This window comes from Marmota marmota, unplaced genomic scaffold, assembly GCF_001458135.2.
Source record: "Marmota marmota marmota unplaced genomic scaffold, marMar, whole genome shotgun sequence".
In the NCBI taxonomy this organism is placed as follows: Eukaryota; Metazoa; Chordata; class Mammalia; order Rodentia; family Sciuridae; genus Marmota; species Marmota marmota.
In genome coordinates, this window is record NW_026000037.1 from 39,045,822 (window position 1) to 39,061,200 (window position 15,379).

The 15,379-nt window shown below is 39.4% G+C and overlaps 1 long non-coding RNA gene across 1 annotated transcript in view; it reads left to right on the top strand.

The window, feature by feature from the left end:
• The window catches only part of LOC125619396, a 28,286-nt gene extending 15,657 nt beyond the window's left edge, over nucleotides 1-12,629 (top strand). Inside the window, exons 3-7 of the long non-coding RNA XR_007350921.1 lie at nucleotides 1,964-2,039; nucleotides 2,416-2,495; nucleotides 3,463-3,558; nucleotides 7,469-7,548; nucleotides 9,366-12,629. This is a non-coding gene — a long non-coding RNA (uncharacterized LOC125619396). The remainder of the gene's footprint in view (nucleotides 1-1,963; nucleotides 2,040-2,415; nucleotides 2,496-3,462; nucleotides 3,559-7,468; nucleotides 7,549-9,365) is intronic.
• The last annotated feature ends 2,750 nt before the right edge of the window (nucleotides 12,630-15,379 follow it).

Below are 15,379 nucleotides of genomic sequence, written 5' to 3' on the forward strand. Positions count from 1 at the left end.
AAGGGAAATTGCATGGAAATGGAAGGAGACCCTCAGGGTTATACAAAAGAACATACAAGAGGAAATGAGGGGAAAGGGAAAAATAATACAAGGGGGAGAAATGAAGGTCAGTAGAGGGGGTAGAGAGAGAAGAGGGAAGGGGAGGGGAGGGGAGGGGGGATAGTAGAGGATAGGAAAGGCAGCAGAACACGACAGTCACTAGTATGGCAATATGTAAATCAATGGATGTGTAATTGATGTGATTCTGCAATCTGTATATGGGCTAAAAATGGGAGTTCATAACCCACTTGAAGCAAAGTGTGAAAGATGATATATCAAGAACTATGTAATGTTTTGAACAACCAACAATAAAAAAATAAAAATAAAAATAAAAATAAAAATTAAAAAAAAAGTAGATAAACAGCACAAAACAAAACAAACAACAGTAGTTGTTAAGCCAGAACTTAGAATACCAATCTGTTGAGGAATATTTTTATTGTTGCTTTGTTGTCTTTTCTGTTTTGCTGTGTATCATAAGGAACTTGAAATGTAGTTTCTCAGAAAGCAAGGATTAACAAAACAATTAGTTTTCTAGCTTTTGCATACACTGTAGACATGCTCTTACTCCTCAGTTACATTTTTTCCATTTTAATCTTTCCGTATTAACATTGTAAACTCTCATTTTCTAGCCATTGCAAGAGAAGCACAAACAAAACACACAGAAACTTAAACCTTTGTTCAAAAGAAAAGCAAGGCTATGGTCTTGTATTTACCTTTATTCTGGGAAAAGCAAAAAAAAAGAGCAAACATTCTTCGCCCTTACCCTCAGTCTCATCTTTGAAATGATTAGATAGTGGCTCATCTCTGTCAGATCAGCTCTTGCCCTGAATAAAAACTTCTATTTATAATGTCTGTGCATAAGCCCAAAATAGAGAGAAGAAGAAAATTATATGCATAGAGTTTGATTTAGCCACTGGAATCAAAACCCAAAAGTGAACTTTGTTAACCAGAAGAATGGGGAGTGGGGAAGGGTGAGGAGTTTATTACTCTCAGTGTAAAGACAGGCTGGTTTCCGTGGGTGCCAAGGGGTAGCCCTCAATCCCCTCACAGCCCTACTCAGCAGGCACTGAACTAAAAATGGCTGTTTCTTTGCAGCCAGGAAAGTGTCCCAGAATGGTTGGCTCCTTCCATTTTTATCAAAGGAGAAAGGCTGAGGCTGAGGGAAGTCACTTCAAAAGCCTATGAAAAACCTGAAGCTCAGAGGAGAGAACAAACTGGTAGCACCAAGGAGTTGTCAACTTAGAAAACCAGACCAGGCCCACCTTCTGTGTCTACTTCAATCACTTCCTCACTGCTCAACTTCCTGCCTTCAATCTCTGCTCTCTATGCCCTTCTCCAAACTGACCTATTTGGAAGCATGAGATTGATGATGACTCTTTTCATTGCCAAAGTCCCAAAGACAAGGTACCAAACTCTTATGGTACAACAGAAGGTACCAAACTCTTATGGTACAACTAGAAGTCGACCCCTCTAACTATGCCTTGCTGTTATCTCCACCTACCACCTATTATTACCCTATTATTATCAAGCTCTTCATCTTTCTCCTGACTCGACACCTGCTCTTCTTTGCCTGCAAAGCCTTTTGTCCTTATGCATTCCCAGAAGTCAGTTGCTTCCTTCTTTGTGCCATCTTTGCACTTTGTGTATATTTTGTTATTGTCCCAGCATATCCTGGGTTATCTGTTGATAAGTCTCTTTCAGACTCCAGACACTGCCACATATGACCATGCAAAGCTTTCTCCTCACAACTTCAGAAAATGCTATTCACATTGTAAAATACACGATTTGACAGTGTGACAGCTCTGTCCCTACTGTATTAGTCATAGTATAGTTAATTATTGAATACAGACTAAGCCCTACTTCTTGATCATCTCATTTTATCTACACAACAAAATTGTGAAGTGAGCACCATTCCTGTCTCCAGTTTTTACATAAGGAAACTGAAACCCGTGAAGTATGAGTAATCTATCCAGTCCCATCGTAAGAGCTTCGAGAGCAAGGTCTGGAGATTGTTCTTCTATATATTCCCAGTGCCTACCATAGTGTCTAGAACACTGAGATACCCAATCAATACATGCTTACGTGAATGAATGGCCTAACGGAAATTGTACTCACTCTTTCCAGCTTCTAGAAGTGCTCCACAGAGGCCAGGACTCTTGTCTGGAATGTGAATCAGTGCTATAGTTTGAATGTTTGTCCTCCAAAGGCCTTTGTGTTAAAGGGTTATCTCTAGTCTATACTGCTACCAGGAGGGAATCTAACCTTTAAGAGGTGGGGCCTAGTGAGCATTCTTAGGTTATTGAGGGTGTGCCCTTGAAGAGGACTGGATTCCTGCTCTCTTTCATTTCCCTGCCTGCGATGCTTGCTATATCACAGCTTCCTGCCATGATGATATGCCTTATCCCAGACTCAAAAGCAATAGGGCCAATGGAACATGGACTGAAACCTCCCAAACTGTGAGCCCAAATAAACTCTCAATTTTAAGTTGATTACCTCAGGTGTGTTGTTACAGTAACACAAAGCTGACTAACTCAATCCGTACAGGCAAAAGGAAAGTTACATGCTCAAATAATTTAAATAATATAAATGAGTTTCAGAATAAGGGCAAATTTTCTGTCATTCATTCAACACTCTGGAAGTTTGGAACCTTTTTGGAGCTAACTTTCTGGCAGAGAAGACAAATAATAAAAGTAGAAATAATAAATAATGAAAATGTACAATATACTAAGGTAAGATGTGCATTGAGAAAAGGAAACAGAACAGGGTAGAGGTGATGGGGAGGAGGCAGGGTAATCAGTGTGAAATATAAGAGGACAAGATGCCCCCCTGGGAGAAGCACATTTGCCCAAATATTTGAGGGAATAAAGGTTCAGCAGGTAGGTATATGATGGAAAGACAAATCTGGCAAATAGAATATCCCATACATAGCTCCTAACGCAGCAGAGAGTCTGAAAAGCCAAGGGAAAACGAAGAGGCAATGTATCTGAACTAGGGGTGCCAGATAAAATGCAGAATGTAATTTAAGTTTGAATTTTGATGTGACCTTGCTATAGTCAGTTGTTGGGGTGGTAAGTAGGAAAGAATCTATAGTAAAGGAAAATTGTAAATGTTACATGGATCCTGCTCATACTAAACAATTATTAGTTGTTTTTTCCCATGACATTACAAAATAATTAGATATCTTATATTTTTATTTGCCCAGCCTACAACCCTAATCCAGATTGAGTTAGAAAAATAAAATAAAATAAAAAAAATTTTGAGTCACCCTGTAAGCATGTATTTCAGACTTGTCACTGACTTTCTTTCTGGAGCAGGTGGCTAAAAAAGAGGCTATGGGCAGGAAAAAGTGTCCTGTCTCTATCTCTGTCTCTCTATGACCTTAGCTTTTATTTTCCCTGTACAACTGTGTGCCTTCCTCCACAGGAAGAAAGCTTCAGAACTTCAGAGCTTCAACCCACAAATTTTACGGCCAAAAGAGTCTAATTCACATGTGCTGTGATTCCAAACTCAAGAATCCAAGTGAGGATTCAGAATGACAGTGGAACACGGTGGTCAGGAGAACTAAGTACTGTAGGAGACTCAGCTTGCCTCGGTGGAGTGCAGTCAATCATGTTAGATGGGCAGCTCCCAAAGGAACCGCCTAATTGTGGTGGAGGCAAGAAAAGTGGTGTTCAGGGATGTGTGCACACAAAGCACTTCCGCACTTAGGACCAAGGCAGAGGCACAGCAGTAATTGCTTAATTAGATCCATTGGTGTATGGAAGCACCAATGATGTAAAAAATCCCCCAAGTGAAACTTCCAAGTGTAACTTGCATTTGAAATATATTGCCCATTTATTTTTATTTGTTTGTTTTGTTTTAAAGTGTTGCCTTTTAAATTAGCATTTCATTAATTAAACCAATATTATTCTTAATTGTTTTAACACATACCAAGGGCCTGTAGGGAGAGATGTTCTACAAGCATGCTTGGTAATGAATGGGTAGAGCTTCCTCAAACTAATAATTTCTCACAATAATCCACCATGGTGATAGTCCACATTTAGCTGATTACAATGTTATGCTTCCTATTCTGGTTTTTCTGCCATTGGGAGAGAAATAAATTTCCTAGCAGAGAATTACAATTCCACCTGGATTATAGAAGTTGGAGTCATGTTAAAAAATAATGTTTGGAGACCCTCGAGGGTCTGCACACCTGCAGCCCTCTCTCTCTCAAAAGTTTTGGATACACTGGTAACAATAATTTCACAGAATTCAAGTGATTTATCACCAGATTTTGCAATATATCTTGCCTGATAACTGTAATTACAAGGTGTCACCACTATAGCTGGCTGTTGGGGTGTTGAGGTGGAGAAATGTCTGTGATGAAGGAAATTTACAACTAAACTTGGGTGAGAGTGTTTTTCTGGCAGGAGAAGAGTGTGTGGGCTCTGGTGTTCAGGATTTGGGAGGCTGCTGGGTGCCACACAGCTGTATAGAAGCTGTGCCCAGGGGTCACCGCCAAAACCCATCAGGAAAGACACATTACAGCTGGGAGTGCTGTCTCTGTGCTCCCTGTGGAGTCAGGGCGTCTTAATTTCATACATCATTTATTCCTCCCATGGAGGGATTTCACAAAGGAATGGCCCGGAATAGTTATCAGGCAGCTTGTGACACCAGCATGTCCGGTTCCCTGTTTGGGGTACCATATCTCAACTGCTCGGGTTTTGCACCGTTCCTTTCTTTCATGACAACTTGTTTGTTTATCTGTCTGTGAGCCTTTATATTTCTCTGGAAACCTATTTCCTACCCATACTGAGATTCGTGTTCCTAATATAACATTCAGTGGAGGAGAATGTTCTGGTCCTTTCTCTGAGATCCCATATAAACAGATGCTGGCCCATAGCAGAGCACAGAAGAGACACCTTTGGTGGCTTTGTCAGGGTCACTTCCTGATCATTTTCACAGGCTCTGCTTAATGACTGCACTCGTGCATGGAAGGTTCATCAAAGATGTATTTATCAAAAATAAGGTTAAGGGCTGGGGATGTGGCTCAAACTCGCTCGCCTGGAATGTGTGTGGGGCACTGGGTTCGATCCTCAGCACCATATAAAAATAAAATAAAGATGTTGTGTCCACCGAAAACTGAAAAACAAATATTAAAAAAATTCTCTCTCTCTCTCTCTTTTCTCTCTCTCTTAAAAAAAAATAATAAGGTTAAAATCTATTGTGAGAGTTCTTGTTTGGTACCACTAATTATCTGATCCTGACAGGACGCTCAAAAAATCTCTGGGTATTTCCAGGCATGTGACAGAAGCTCAAATGAAAATGATTTTTTATCCCCTTTACTTTGGAAATGGCAATATACTCCCCACTTTTGTTCAGGAAGAGGGGACTTCCTAACATTCAGTGGAGGAGAATGTTCTGGTCCTTTCTCTGAGATCTCATATAAACCGATGCTGGCCTATAGCAGAGCAAAGAAGAGACACATTTGGTGGCTAAATAATACAGGGGTTCCATAAAGGTGAAATGTGAGGTTTGTTGGTTCCAAACACCGGGTAATTCCCCAAATACTGACACCTGTTTCTCTTTATATCATTTGATTTAAACATGGCTCTTTGGAAGTACCCACTAGGTGCCAGGTTCTTTGTGGGCAATGTGAAAAGGCAGCCTTAATACCTCTTGTCCAAAGCTAGTTTCACCCTACAATGTTCTAACATGTTCCTACAGAAACTTTCTTTCAAATCCCAGACCCATATGTAGAGGGTTTTTTCCTTTCACAGGTCCCCACACTGCAGACCCACAGGGGGATAATGCTGAGCTGCCTCTCCTTGAGCCCTCTGTGCCTGTCTGTGTGCAACAGAGGTAACCTGAAGCAGGAGGGCCTGGAACAGAATCCCACCCACCCCAGGCTTGTTCTTTGTCCATCAGCTGAGGCACTGCTGAGGAGAGGCGGGTAGAGTGGTTGTTGGGCTTGTATCGGAATCCCTCCCCTCCCCATCTTTTGTTGTCTGTCAACTCAAACTCCTACCAGGACACATTGGGAGAAAAGCTGTCACCATGAAAGGCTTCAGCTGCCTCGCAGGGCCCAGTCGCTCTGCCAGCAACCCGGGCCTGAGCACTGGCATGAAAGTCGCGCTTCCATTTAGAGGGAAATGAAAAGGGCGAAATGAATAGACTTAAGCCCTTTTACGACTCCTTTTCAACTACACCCCACCTCTAGGCACCCCAAAATGGCCTCCTCGGGTTTTTCTTGCCTCTTTCTCTGGTAGGAAGACAATGGGATAGAGAAGAAACACTGCTGGTAGGCTTGAAAGGCCTGCATTTTCTATCCAGATCCAAATGCTGCTTAACAGTGGAATAGGGAAATTTCCTCCTTTCACAGGATTAATTTATGTAGGGCCTGCCCCAGTTTCCGTCCTCTGACTCCATTGGAATTGCCTTATCCCCGCTTAATGAAATGCTGTTTTTATTTCCATCCCAAAGACCTTTGTGCATTTGGGGAAATTGGACAGAGGAGGTGAACTAGTCTATGCCGCCTTTAAAAGGTGGCAGGAAATGATGCAGACCAGGGGTTTCTAATGGTGAGGGTAGATGATGGGTGGGTAAGTAGGACCTTGTGTTCGGAAAGAGAGGGAGAGAAGTGCCCCCTGTGCATTTGAATTTTGCCAACTCATTCTCTTTCTTCAGCCTTCCAGCAGGCTCTTGCTTTTCAGTTCACCTACCTCTTCTCTCTCTTGGAGCAAAGCATTGATTGCCACCAGGCCCAGAGCTAACTATTTGTTATTCAGGTCTTTTTAGATCACCATTAGCCACAACTTCAGACACTGGGCTTCTGTTAGAGGAAGAGAAGGAGGAAAGAAGATAAATGAGTGTAAAATATGCCAAGCTTAATGAAATATTATTGCCATTATGGGTCACCTTTCATCTTAGGGTACCCCTCTACCATTGCTGAAGAAAAGGGATTTTTTGTTGTTGTTTTTAAAAACAACCTACCTCCTTTTTTAATATATCACCTTGCTTCAGTTCTTTTATTTCCTCTTACTAAGCCTATCTTATTGCTATTTTCTCACTTTGATTTCTCTAGCATGCATGGTTGGGACCAAGCCTTTCTTGGGAACCATCTGTTGTTCATGATGAAAAATAATTTTGGAGAACAGAGCAGAAAGGAGTGAAGGGACATTGCCGAAACATGCCTGTGAGAACCCTCCATGAGACCCCCCATGACCTGTCTGCCCCTTCATTTACTTCCATGCTCCAGGTCCTGGATGATGAATGTACTTACCCTGATCTAACTAATGAACTCAAACTTGAACTCTTGCTTCAGTACCCAGCAAGAAATGACCCTCCTCTGTCAAACCTGATGTGGTTTTGCATGTTTCCACTTCCTCTCCTCTGAAAACCTCCTGTATAAATATGCTCTGGGTATTACCTTATGCATGTCTCTCCCCAGTGAGAACCACTAGCTCCCGAAGAATAGGAATTGTGCCTTTCATCTTCAGAGCCTGGTGCCTGGCACACAGTGGGGAGTCGGTAAGTGTTTCCCTGGTATGTTTAAATAGACTGTTCCCCACCTCTTTGTCACCCTTCTATTTTGCTTGAATTTCTGCTAATTGACCCAGAATATTTCCTTTATCTTCATCATGGCCCACTGTGATAATGATGCCTACTACCAAGGCTCTTTGAGTTTGGAGTGACAAGAATATTAAACAGGTTGCATGTGAGTGTGTTGAATGTTTTTAAAAAGTCTGTACATATGCATATGTATAAACACACAGATATATGTATAGACAGTAGCATTTTTATTGTTTTTAAATTGGATACTCATGAGCTTTTTTTTTCTCTAAGTCAGAAACAGAATCCCAGACTCCAATTGTACTGAAGCAATTTATTTAATGAATGTGTTGACACTCCTTTTCCACATCTGTAACATGCAGGGATTGAATCGGAGTCTCTCTACAGTCTCTTTCAGGTCTAGAATGCTCACTGAGGAATAGCCTCTGTGTGGGGCAGGTAAATTTGGGCTGGGAAGCTGAAGTGATCATAAAGCCCCACCCAATCCTTCTAGACTTGAAGCAAAATCCCACAAAGGGCTATTTTGATGAGTACCCCTGGCTGCCAGCTGCGACACCAGCCATAGTGACAAGGGCTGAGGAGTAAATTGCATCTCCTCATTAAGAGGCCCAGTTGAGAAATGTACTGGGGTGAAGTCAGGGACAAATCAGAACACTAGCAACCTTCTCTGGTACAATTAATCATTTCTTGCCTCCACTTGATGTTATCTTATAAAATAACAAAATCTACTTTAAAAAATTAATTTATTGGTCTTTTTCCATTAAATACTATTTGGCAAAATATAGTAAACACGTTCTCTCCTGGTGTTTGTATTTTGGGGGCAATCTTCCAAGGGTACCCAAGAAGTAAAGTAACAACAGTATATAGTCGCTGCATAGCACAGTATTTTACTGATTTATTTGTATGGACTTGTTTCAAGCCAGGTTTTTCAAAACATCACCACATGTAAAAATGTCTAATATAAAAGCATTAGACTGTAACATAAGCAATGGAATGATTATTATCATAATTGTACTTTTAAAAAAGATTTATCCATGGGCTTAAAAGTAAAGACTTGTGTCAGGTCCAAAGAGAAAGAAAAATCTTGAAAGATTTCCAGTGACATGGTACTCATGAGGAAATGTGTTATGGCTGTTTCTGCTGTTTTTGTTTTGTTTTGTTTTGTTTTGTTTCCTTTTTTAAAATACTCACTTTCCAGAACATTAAAAACCATAAAAAGAATAGATTAATATAAGCATGCATTTTTTTCTATATATTTTAAAAAAACTTTCATTTTTGCTATAAAATACCATTTGGAACATTTCAGTTTTGCTCGAATGTTTTGACACTCTGTTCAGGAGATTTGGTAATAGAGATAGCTCGTTTATTCTGCTGTTCATGTCTAAATTCTACATGGCTGGCTAACACAAACATGCAAATTATATTTAAATGTTCATGACCTTGGCAAATTTGTGTGTGTGTGTGTGTGTGTTGCTGTGGCTTTGCCCTTCCTCAGCTGTAGCTGTAACTATATCTTTTTTTTTAACACTCTGAACAAACATGTACTCAGACTGTTTTGAATTCAGTGCCAAATCCAATTTCTTTCTTTCCAGTTATGATGTTTTAAATTCTAAACAGATTCCTTCAAGAATGAAATTTCTGTGTATAGCCTACTTTCTTAAAAACAATCACTAAACTTAAAGGAAATGTGGAGATTATGTATTATTACTTTATTCCGTATTTTGACTTCTCTTATTACCACACTCTGACTTCTCTTCTTTCTTGTTCCCTTCAAGCACTGTGTCAGTTCCCCCTCCCTGCCTCTCTGTGCCCATTTGCTCTCAAGTACAGCAGCTTCTGTGACATCCTGTGATGAAGTGGCATGAGATGATGACAAGCCTCAGTTACAACCACCGATGGTGTCCTCAGGAAGCAAACCTCTCCATTTACCTAAAACTCTACCAATAGGAGAAAATTGGCTTGGGAATAATTACAAATCAAGAGCGTTCATCTTTCCAAACATTCTTGTCTGCAGTTGGGCGTATATGTGATTTTAAAACAGCTACTGACTTACGAATGTCAAAATTCTTGCTCTGTTCTTTTTTTTTTTTTTTTTTTTTGTTAAGCATTAGGAACTACATCTAGCACTTGGGAGCTTATTAATGACTTCCCCCCATAACTGGTTTGTCCCAAGAATGCTGAATAAGAAGACAAAGACACAGTACCAGGGTTGAGAGAACCCAGACCAACTTAAATGAAATTGTCAACCCCCCAGGGAGGCATTAATAGTTTATTGTGTATGGAAGATGCATAGGCAAGTAAAGGAAGAAGGCTAGTAACCTTTAACATTAAGAAAAATAACTATTATTGTGACCAGTGTAGCATGAAGCACAAACAGAGTATTCTCCGGGCAACAAAACATAACATGTAGCCCACCAGAGCAATTAATAAAATGAAAGCGCCGTTTCTTGCAGATGGATATGTAGGAGAATAATGGCGCAGGGCTGCACTGAGCTGTCATGCATCAGATACTACATCTGTTATGGAAATCAGGGGAAGTGGGGGCCTTTTGTTCATGCGAGAGCCCTCCCAACAGGGATTTGGCTGGAGTAGATTTTCTTGTTATTAAACATGATTTCTAGCTACTCGAGAGCAGATGCTTCTGCAGCATTTGGAACTAATAACCAACCTTCAAGTGTATGTCACCCCTCCTTAAAGAGGCTGGTACTGTCTGAGAGACCAATTTCAGCTCAAAGATAATGTGTTCGGTTCAGTTTCTACTTTGCACATGAATGACACTGATACCAGATGAGCCTTCTGGCCTGGGGTTTGTGAGAGACAGTGAAACAATGACACTGATCCTAAAAATGATCACATTGTAAAGTTCCCTATTTTGTCTTAGAGTAAAGGTTGAAGTTTTTCAGGTGTTCTCATAAGGGGCAATTCAGAGTGGGAATCAGCAATGTGGTGGACTTTAGTTGGAGAGCAAGGCATGGGAATGGAGGGAAACAGTCACACTCATCCTGAACCAGACAGGTACCCCAGCCCATGTCCTTCCCAGGCAGACCTCTGGACAATGATGTTTTTTTCAATAATCAGTGAGTCTGCAAGTCACTACAGAAAAATAGGTCTTCTTCATAAACCACCCAAAACAAACTGCTCAATATCTTATGCTTGAGTTATTTTATTATGTCTAAAGACAACACACTAATTTTACAAAATAATAATAATAATAGCCACTAAAAAATAAAAATAGAAATCAAGCAGTGTATTTCTACTTACTTTATAGATGACAAATATGTGTTCAGATCAAAATCTTTGCAGTTATAAAAGAAATTTGAATTAAGGTAAAGAAGTGTCATGGGGAAAACTTTTAATCACTATTCAACAACTTTTAAAAATGCAAAAGCTAGAAAGTAAATAAAAATTTTTACATGTTGTTGGCTGTTCTATTACAGATGGTTATAGGGCAAATATAGATACAGATACAGATCATGCTCTTATTTTATATTTTACTTCTGAACCTTTTTGTTTTTTCATTTTATTTCAAGAACTGCCCCGTAGTTTGTTTTTACGTCCTTAGAAACTGGACAGTAACCAGGAATGCAGCCTGTGCCAACTATGATGCAACTTGGAATGGCAACATATTAGACATTTCTAAACATAGAAATAAAAATAGGTATTCTGTTAATGGAATTTGCCTGATTTTCAGAGGCTATAACTTGAACTTGCTCCGTCAACTCTGGTTATAGCTTGAAACACTCTTCCAAGGCTTGAGAGTTTTGACTTCCCCATCCTAAATCATCTCCTGTGATTCTATGTGGCCTGTCCCATAAACAGCAATCTCAACCTGTTGAGTTCTCAGCTACCTGGTAGGCCCATAGGATGCTCTCCTTGATTGAAACTAATTCAATTCAATATATAACTAATAAATAACCCCAGGGCCTTGTCCAAAGCACATTTTGATCAAGTATAATGAAAATGTGTGGTTGATTGATCAAGTCTACTCTTGAGAAATTTACCTATCTGCTCACAGGTGAGCCATTCCCATGTTTTTCCCATGTTATTACAGAAATGTTATTGCCTAAAATAACATGACAAAAGTGGTTTGCACTAGTGAGTTTACTTCAGCTTTTCATGTGCTTTCAGATACTCCATAACATTTCATTGGATCCTCATTGTTATTTGGAAAAAGTAACAGATGAATGTTATTGCTTTCATTTTCCAGATAGGGAAACTGAGCCTAAGGAAGATCAAGTGTTTCCCTGGCTAGCACACAGACAGAAAGTGGTGAAGTCGGATCTGAAACCTGGGGCCTCTACCCCAGTAAGAAAGAGTCCATTAAAAGTTTTTTCTTAATTGTCTTATGCCATATTACTTTGAATATGCAATTGAGTTTTTATTTCTGTAATTATAGTTAGAAGTCTTGATAAAATCTCCAAGCTAAATGAACATATTTCAAGCTACCACTGTCTTCCCATGGCTGATAAGTTTTTGCCATGTTTTGAGCAGGTGTTAAGGGATTCGGTATGTGAGAAAGCTTTTAACTGAGATGTGAACCTGGACATTCCAGTCACTGGTGATCCATAAAGACGTGGTGGGTAGATATTTTTTCTTATTATTTCATACAAACCATGTTGTTAACCTTAATGCCCTGGCCAGTTTCCAGATAAAGGATTACAATTTGCCTTGCTAAAAAACGTTCCCTGCTGCTTTAATTAGATATGGTATTTCCCTCCCTTTCGGCACAGTCTGTAGAGTCGCTCGGTCCTGTCAACCAGCTGCTATCACTCACTCTAGGAGGATAAACGATTCTTCTAATACCAAGAGACAAAGCAAAAGCCACAAAGCTGCATTTCCAAACAATATGCAAACTTAAATGACGGATGGTTAATATTTTAAAAATTAAATCATAGAGTAGGAAAGGCGCTTTTAAGATTATCCCTTTAAGCTAGATCATAGAGAGGCCACATTCACAGGAAACCAGAACACCAAATTAATTTAGCCAACTCTGCTTTTAAAAATCCACTCAATTCTGGCAAAAAAAAAAGGAAAGAAAAAGAAAAACAATTAAGCCAATTGACTTTGGGATAAATGTCTATTTATTCAACTTGCTGTTTGATATACACCGTAACAAGGGTCAGCACAGTCCTAACCATTACCACGAAAATAGATAATTTTAAATTCTCTTGTAACATCCTAAATGTCATCAGTAAGCATTTACTTAACTGAATGAAAATCATTTAAACCAAGGACCAAGAAAAGAGACGAAGAAAAAAAAATGAAAAAAGAAAAAGGAACATTCCACACTTTGCAAGTGGATTTGTGAAGAAAAATGAAATATTCATAATGTGTTACTGTAAAACAGTTTTCATGGGATTATGTGCAAAAGGCTATATTCCATATGGTGTTTCCAGACTGCCATCCCAGAGAGCTGCCATAAGGTGAGAGCTGGTTTGACAGAGGCAGTGCCCATCTGCATTTGGAGGTGCTGCTGCTGCTGCTGCTGACAGGGCACATCTCCCTGTCTGGGCATGACTCAGAAGCGGACAGTCCTCCCTGAGCTCACGCAGCACCTGTCCTTTACTTACCATTGAAGTTACTGAGTGTGACTCCACCTCTCAGCTAAGGCAAATCCTTGCCTTCCCACGACCAAAAGAAAACCCATTTGGGGTTGCTTCCTCCATATTTAAATAACGGTCAATTCCTTTATCCATACAGAACCTCTCAATTCACACACTTTCTCTCTTCTTCTGTTTACTGAGATCCATTTTCTTGCTTTTGTTCCTAGTGAACCACAAGGCTGGAATTTGAAGAAGTTAACCGTTACTTCTCTGCAGGTACTTTGCACTCATTGAAGAAATTGCATATCTGCATATTTGCCTACATCAATGGAGTTTAAATGCCAAACATAAAAATGTGATGGCTTAGCACAGGAAGCCTGTGTTGAATGCTTTATATTCAGAAAGGTTGTCATTAAATGAGGGAGACAGGCCTAGAGGGTGGCAATATGGAATGGTAGGGATTGTGGAAAACTGGAGCCCTTATTTGTTACATAAAAGAGAAAGCTTCTATTAGGCACTTATTTAATTTGCAAATTATAGTAACTAATATAAAAATTTTAAGAAATTTTATCAAGGTCAAGCCAAACATAAGTATACCCCCAGGTGTTCTGTGTTTGTGTCCCCAGAAGAATGGCTAAGATGTTAGTTACATTGACATTAATTAAGCTCAATAAGAGGCCAAGCCAGAGAACAGTGTGAATTGTTCAAATATGGGAGACTGGTTTTCCCAGTCATCCAATATGGGAAGAATGTCCACCCAGCAGAAGTTCTAGGAACGGGATTAATATATCATGTGAAGGGAAAGGGGATTATTTCTGAATCTAATACAGGATTCTAAAAGTAGATAGGGATTTTTCCAGCCACATCATGGTACTTTCTTCCTCAGTACTGTACTTTACCCTCTCTGAAAGACTTTTTTTAAAGTGTCCAAGGAAAGCAAAAACAAAGTGGGATACTCATGGGACTGCAGAATGAATGAGTAACACATGCTAAAAATAAAGAATAAATATCAACAGAACAACTGTGTTTGGTAACACCAGAGTGGCTGTCAGATCTGATTCTCTGGCTCCTATACTCACCGGATATGTGTTCTTAGGTAATCCTTTTAACATTTCTTGACCCATTTAAGCCTTAATAACATAAGGTAGTTAAACTGTATCAATCTATTCATAAGGCTAGGTCAGTTTTGCATTGACAGTGGACTCAATTCTTCAAGTTAATTTGTCTACCACAGAAACCACCGCAGAGAGCAAGTAGAAGTAGAGTTGCTTCCAGGGAAGAACATAGGGCCTCTGAGATTGTTCTTCCAAACATGTTTTGAAACTGGTGGGCAAAATTATTTTTAAGTTTCTATTATTGAAATTCAAAACTTAATTTACTAGAGACACATTTTTATCCTAAAATAAAACATTTCTACTTAAAATAAAATTAGAATGTTTTTTTTTGGCCTCAAACTAACCTTCTGTTACAACTTTTTTATCAATATTAAATCATCTTCTAAATGTCCATTGTATGCTAAAAATATTATCCTGGCCTCCAAAGAACTAATAAATGTTTTTGTGAAGTCAAGATTTTTGTACAAAGTTAAAAACAATAATTATAAACTAATAAGAATGATAAATAAACTTGATAAATCATAATTGTGTTCATAGAACAAACATGGTTTATCTAGTAATAAATGAGGACAATTTTCCTTTATGGTCTAAATGACATTTGGCTCAAACTTCCAATGACACAGTATCCTTAAATTATTCCTGGGCATCCTTAGGGGATTACTTCAGTTTTACTCACAGGAGAGCATTTGCTAAACTCACTTCTCACTGTCTTGATTTTTCTCTGTGGCTGCAGCTCCCTCGGCTAATGTCACTGCTTTATAACTTGTCTGCTAGGGTGCATTGTCAGCCTGCTGCTGCTACTCTTCAGGAGACAGTGCTTTCGATGCTGCAAAAATTCCTCCCTCCATGTATCACAGCAGTTCCAGTTGCTGTGGAGATGGCAGGGTGGGGGTGGGGCGTCCTCTTCCCAAGAACTTGCCACATCTGTTTTAGTTGATCTTCAAAGTCCTGGAATGACTCTTCAAAACTGGCCCTGAGGTTCTCCACTCTTGATCTTCTGCTATAAATGCTCAAGAAACTTGCTCATCAGCTCACCCTCTATCATTTAAGTAAATAATGTTTTCATTGCCCCCAAATAACGAATGGCCACCTTCCATATTTGAAAAATTTGTGAGTTTTGGAAATTTTCTT